The sequence below is a fragment of the Bidens hawaiensis genome, unplaced genomic scaffold (genome assembly GCF_021521415.1).
Source record: "Bidens hawaiensis isolate Kalapana, Puna unplaced genomic scaffold, B.hawaiensis_p1.1 tig00020908_1, whole genome shotgun sequence".
In the NCBI taxonomy this organism is placed as follows: Eukaryota; Viridiplantae; Streptophyta; class Magnoliopsida; order Asterales; family Asteraceae; genus Bidens; species Bidens hawaiensis.
The window spans coordinates 428,697-435,892 of record NW_027493224.1 but is presented as its reverse complement, the minus strand read 5'-3'; positions in this window follow the sequence as shown (position 1 = coordinate 435,892).

The window sequence follows — 7,196 nt, the reverse complement described above, 5'->3', positions numbered from 1 at the left end:
TAACAGATTTCGTGTTTCGTTTGTGAATTGTGTGTGACTTAAACAAGTACAATTGTGATACGATACATGAGTGAGCAATTACTTTCGTGTCACGTACTAATAACATACTTTACTAGCAATTATCCCCGTAAGGGCATTTTGGTCAACAAACAAAATTAACTAACCATTATTCCCCATTAGGGCAATTTGGTCAATTCATGGCAATCAATTAGCAACTATTCCCCGCAAGGGTATTTTGGTCAAAATACAACAATTATATAAAAACTATCATATTTCATGCAATCCTACACCATTCAGCAGCTAGTTTCGTTATGACAGAATTTCTACTTGAGAGATTGCACTAGTTCACTGATTATAACGTCTCAATTAATTCACCAAAAATTACCACAGAAGCATACATATCTCAGGTTTCCAGAACATATTTTATCTTATCTTTATTCCACATATTTTTCTTATAATGACCAAAACATTACAGCAAACTCTTATCAGTCAGATTCATGTGCAACAGAATGTTATTTGCAATTCCCGTTAAACGAAAAATCCAATAAATGCAAGACCACTTGGGTTTGGTTCCTAACTCAATGAGTCAACTTCCAGAAGTGGAACCAACCCAATTGGTCTCGTAGTTCATGAGATATAACATTTACAACATAACCTAACAGCAGGTCTAACAGCTCAGCTTTGCATCACGTTTTTGTAAAATCATAAAAGTATACTTCCACTTATCCAAAAATTACGAATTTATACTTTATAGAAACTAGACTCAACCTAGTTTACTGCAGTACCCACAATCTCAATCAATTTTCACGTTTACACTTCGTTACAGTCAGTTAAACATCGTATATACATTCTGTCCAGAATCTGTTCACATCAAAACTCAACATAATAACAATCTATGAACTATCATGCATCCATATAACCCTCTAGACACTATAACTACTATCCATGCATATCAATCACACCATACATACAAGATTAGGGTTTGTGTTCTAATTCAAATCAAAGACAACAATGAATCATGCAACAACATCAATCTAGTTATCAATCCATAATCCAACTAACAACAAGCATATTAATCACCTACATGCACATGATCGGCCGATTAGGGTTTACACACAACCCATTAAACATCAAAATTAAACAACAAAGAGGTAAGAGGTGATCAAGTATACCTTCCTAGCACCTAGTTCTTGGATTAATCTCTTGATTTGATGTGTGTATGTGTGATCTTGGTGGACGGCAGCCGTGAAGAACAAGCAGAGAGAGAGAGGCGATCGGGTGGGGGTGAATGGGTTAGGGTTTTGTGAATAGGTTATATTTATAATAATACAAGTTACACTCTAGCCCCTAATCTTTCAAGTGTTACATCTCTAGCCTAAACTAGTTGGTTCTTGTTTCTTGTTTAACATTCCACATAACAATCAAGTAGCACACATATATCTAACACATAATAATCACATAATTAGTGTTTTGACGTTTGTCGTTTATTTATCAATCGTTCGCGTCAACTCGTTTGCGTTTCGGTGCAAATCCCGAAAGACTACACATGTAGTAAGTGTTAAGCGTCATTTAAACCCTAGTTTAAATGTAATGAAGTGTGCGTTATAGATTCAACGATCTTAAAGTTTGAATTGACGGAGTTGAGTTAACGGGGTTAACCTGAAGTTGACGATTGTCACATCATTCCCATGTTAAAGAATTTTTGTCCCGAAAATTTGAGTCAAGTCGTGATGAGAGCCTGAAAAAGTAAGAAAAATTTTCAGTTTGTCATATCATCCCCTAGTAGAAAGAAATTTGGTCCCGAAATTTAGTTCATACCTCCGGTGATGTTTGACGGTTTGCCGGGTTTCGCGGTTTTCGGTGTTTGGTTAGCCCTTCAAAAAGGTGAGGATACTTTTTCATCATGTGATCCTCGCGTTCCCATGTGAACTCCGGTCCACGTCTCGAGTTCCAACGAACCTTAACGATTGGAATTTTGCTGCGTTTGAGCGTTTTGGTTTTTCCAATCCAAAACCTCGACTGGTTCCTCAATGAACCGTAACTGTTCATCAACTTGTAGTTCCTCCAACGGGACTACTTGGGTTTCATCAGATAGGCATTTCTTCAAATTTGATACGTGGAATACATCGTGTACGCCACTGAGTTCTGTTGGTAGGTCCAGTCGGTACGCCACCGGACCAATGCGCTCAGTTATCCGGTACGGACCAACATATCGTGGGTTGAGTTTGTTTCGCTTACCAAAGCGAACCACACCTTTCCAAGGTGAGACTTTGAGTAACACCCGATCGTTCACTTGAAATTCGAGAGGTTTTCGGCGCTTGTCGGCGTAACTCTTTTGGCGATCTCGTGCTGCTGCCATGCGATTTCGGATTTGAACAATCTTTTCCGAGGTTTCAAGTACCAGTTCCGGACCAGTGATTTGGCTATCACCCACCTCTGCCCAGCAGAGTGGTGATCGACACTTCCGTCCGTACAGCGCTTCAAACGGCGCTGCCTTAATACTTGCGTGGTAGCTGTTATTATACGAAAACTCTACCAAGGGTAAGTGGGGTTCCCAACTTTTTCCGAAATCTAAGACGCATGCACGCAACATATCCTCCAGGGTCTGAATAGTCCGTTCACTTTGCCCATCCGTCTGAGGATGGTATGCTGTACTCATATCGAGACGGGTGCCCAGTGCGCTTTGCAGCGACTTCCAAAAGATCGAAGTGAAACGAGAATCTCGATCGGAAATGATCGAGACAGGCACTCCGTGTCTAGACACCACTTCCTTCATGTATACTCGAGTCAGTCTTTCCATTTTGTCTGTTTCTTTAATCGCTAGGAAGTGTGCCGATTTAGTCAACCGGTCAACGATCACCCAGATGGTATCGCATCCCGTCGGTGTCTTAGGCAAACCCGTAATAAAGTCCATAGAGATGTGTTCCCATTTCCACATTGGGAGTTCCGGTTGTTGCAGAAGGCCAGATGGTTTCTGGTATTCTATCTTGACTCTGGCACAAGTCAAACATTTGCTCACGTAGGTGGAAATGTCGGCTTTCATGTTCGGCCACCAGTAAAGTGCCTTTAAATCATGATACATTTTATCTGAGCCAGGGTGGATAGAATATCGGGACTTGTGAGCTTCGTCCATCACTAGAGTTCTCAACTCTCCGTATCGTGGAACCCAAATCCGGTTCTCAAAATATCGGACCCCGTCCGATCTGGTTTCAAGTTGCTTGCTCATGCCCCGCATGAGTTCCGATGGAAAATTATCACCTTTCAAAGCTTCCAGTTGCGCATCGCGAATCTGATCGGGTAAGCTGGCATGAATCGTGAGTTGCAATGCTCTCACCCGTCTGGGTTTATCCGTTTCCTTTCTGCTGAGGGCGTCGGCCACCACATTGGCCTTGCCTGGGTGGTACTTGATGGCACAATCATAATCTTTAAGCAGCTCGACCCAACGACGCTGTCGCATGTTCAGCTCCTTCTGATCGTAGATATGTTGGAGACTCTTGTGGTCGGTGTAAATGGTAAACTTGGTACCGTACAAGTAATGCCTCCATATCTTAAGAGCAAACACCACAGCTCCGAGTTCCAAATCATGGGTCGTGTAGTTCTTCTCGTGAACCCGTAGTTGTCTAGAGGCGTAGGCTATAACCTTCTCGAGTTGCATCAGCACACAACCGAGACCTTGTATAGATGCGTCACAGTGTACCTCAAAATTTTCCGTTCCCTCGGGGAGGGCTAAAATAGGGGCGCTACAAAGCTTGGTTTTCAACAGTTGAAAAGCGGATTCTTGTGCGTCACCCCAGTTGTACTTAGTGCCCTTGTGAGTCAAAGCGGTGAGGGGTTGAGCAATATTTGAAAATCCCTCGATGAAACGCCGGTAGTAGCTGGCCAGTCCTAGGAATTGTCGCACCTCAGTCGGAGTCTTAGGTGCTTCCCAGTTTTTGATGGCCTCTACCTTACCGGGATCGACATGGATACCATTCTCGTTGATCACATGTCCTAAAAAGTGAACCTCGCGAAGCCAAAATTCACATTTCGAGAGTTTAGCATACAGTTGTTCCTTCTTCAGTAGTTCCAGAATTATCCTTAAGTGCTCTTCGTGGTCAGTCTCGTTCTTGGAGTAGACGAGAATATCATCAATGAAAACAATCACAAACTTGTCGAGGTACGCCTTGCATACTCGATTCATGAGATCCATAAATACGGCTGGTGCGTTGGTTAGGCCAAAAGGCATAACTGAAAACTCGTAGTGACCATACCGTGTTCTGAAAGCCGTCTTTGAAATATCTTCTTCGCGCACTCTCAGCTGGTGGTAACCGGATCGTAGATCGATCTTCGAGTAGTAACTCGATCCCTGAAGCTGGTCAAACAAATCATCAATTCTGGGTAAAGGATAACGGTTCTTGACCGTCACCTTGTTCAACTCCCGGTAGTCGATGCACATTCGGAAAGTCCCGTCTTTCTTTCGGACAAACAAGACAGGGGCTCCCCATGGCGATGAGCTAGGTCGGATAAAACCTTTATCCAACAAATCTTGCAACTGAGTGGACAACTCCTGAAGTTCCGCCGGTGCGAGTCGATACGGGGCTCGTGCTATGGGTGCTGCACCGGGTGTCAACTCGATTTGAAATTCGACTTGACGAATAGGAGGGAGTCCGGGCAAATCCTCCGGGAAAACTTCCGGAAAGTCTCGCACAACCGGTATGTCCTCAATTCGTTTCTCCTCCGCGGGTTTCTCAACAATCTGCGCCAAAATTGCCGGATGGCCCTTTCGTAAATACTTATGTGCCTTCAAAAGGGAAATGACGCTGGTGGTCATGCCGCTTCTCTCGCCTCGGACCGAAATGATCTCGCCGGAAGGGGTGGTAATATGGACTATCTTATCATGGCATATAATCTCCGCTCGATTCTCGGATAACCAGTCCATGCCGACAACGACATCGAAACTACTAAGCGTAAAAGGAATAAGGTCGATGTCAAAGACATGACCTGACAGTTTCAACTTACATCCCGCAAGTATATGAGTTGTTATTACAGTTTTACCGTTAGCTAATTCAACAGGAAACTTAGCGTCTAACGGGGTTGGAGTAAGGTTTAAAAGTTGGCTAAAAGCTTTTGACACAAAACTCCTATCAGCTCCAGTGTCAAACAAAATAGAAGCAAAACAATCGTTTACAGGGAACTTACCAGACACCACATGCGGATCATTGCGGGCTTGACCCGATCCAATCACAAACGCTCTTCCTTTGCCATTTCCTCCACCATTACTGCCACTTCCATTACCCCCATTATTGTCATTCTGTTTCAGCTTGGGGCAATCCTTCCGGAAATGACCTTCCTGTCCACATTCAAAACATCCCTTAGTCGTCATCGGTGGCTTAGGAGCACCCTTCGCCGCAAGGTCAACTCTACATTCCTTCGCTTGGTGACCTATCTTTCCGCATCTTTGACACTTGACACGGTCACACTGACCAACATGATGAAAGTTGCACCTGTTGCACTTTGGATATTTCCCAGCATATCCGCTCGAAACCTGCCCGCTACCGTTGTTGTTGTTGTTGTGATTCTGAGTGTTGAAACTCCGAGTAAATTCGGGCTTACGGTAGTGGTGTTGCGGTGGGAGGTTTGAGGATGAAGATCTGGTGTTGTCAAACTTTCTCTTCCCGCTGTTCGGGTTGCTGTTGTTGTTACTGTTGCTGACGTGGTCATTACTCGGGTTGTCACGGGCTTTAACAGTCGAACCCCTCGGTGGTAACGCACCCTGGGTTACAGCCTGATCCGTCAGTTTGTGAGCCAAACGGATCGCTTGCTGGATCGTGGCTGGTCTGGAAGACGTCACCATACCCTGAATCTGTGGTGCTAACCCATCAATGTACATCTCTATTCTCTTGCTCGGCGGATCCACCATCCGCGGACACATCACAGCCAACTCGTGCGAACGAGTAGTGTAGGCTTCAATCTCCGAACCCACCATCTTCAACGACCAAAACTCCGACTCTAACTTCGAAATCTCTTCTCTCAGACAATACTCCTCTCGCATCATGTTTTTGAACTCCTCCCAGTTCATCGCGTTAGCCAGTTCCAATCCAAGGATCTGCACATTTGTACATCGTCTGTGGACACCTCTGAGTGTGCCTCTGGCTCAGTCGGTTCTTCCTCCGATTCCACTTCGGGTTCCTCCTCGGGATCTTCCTCGGGATCTTCTTCAGGCTCCTCTTCGGGATCTTCTTCAGGTTCTACTTCAGGCTCTGCCCCAGGCTCGGCCTCAGGCTCTGCCTCAGGTTCGGCTGCGTTCTGAGCAAGTTGCATTTGTAAGACATCGCAACGCTCTAACGCTATCTCAGTTCGGGTCCTTGCTTCTTGGAGTTGTTCTTGCAAGTCTATCATCTCAGCTTGCATCTTCATCATAACCTTCGTTTGTTGCTCACTAGTCTCTTGCATATCTTTCATTGCCGCTGCCATGCGGGCAATCTCCTCCTGAGTCTCGGTTCCGTCTTTAAACAGTCTGGAAACATTTTCTCTCGTGTAGCGCATGTAACCCACATCACGCTCCAAACAAGAAACGACAGCTGCGAGAACTCGCTCCACAGGTTCGGTTATGGGTGGTAGAGTGTTAGGGTAAGCAGGATGGTTCGGGTGAGGCAACGGGGGAACTTGTTCACGGTAGACCATACGTCTGATCATGTTGGGGTACCAATCCCAGCTAACGTTGTTTTCATACAGGCCTCCGGATAGGCGGTACCTCTTCGGTGCAGGAGCTTCGAGTTCTGGGACTACACGGGGTGGCGAGGCAGTAGGTAACTGCGGTTCCTTCCCGTGAGCATGCGTCATCGAATCGGATGATGATGAGGGTGGCATCGACATTTCTACAGGTAAGCCGTGTATATGCGCGCGTATGAGTGAAGGAGGTAAAGAAATAAGATTTCAAGACTACACAAACCTATGCAGTGCGTATCATTATAACTAATGGGTCATCGCGGTTATAGTCTAGTATGCATGCAGCTTCTAGTTCGCTATAACCAGTGGCTCTGATACCAATCTGTCACACCCTCAAAATCCACTAACGGAGTTTTACCGTCAGAGGGTGTGAACTGGCAGGATCGGAATCATCAGTTATAATCAAACCATAAAAACGTTTAAATGCAAATAAGTGCGGAAGCGTAAAAACCTTAATTCAAAAGCTGCGTCACGCAGGACGACTTAAA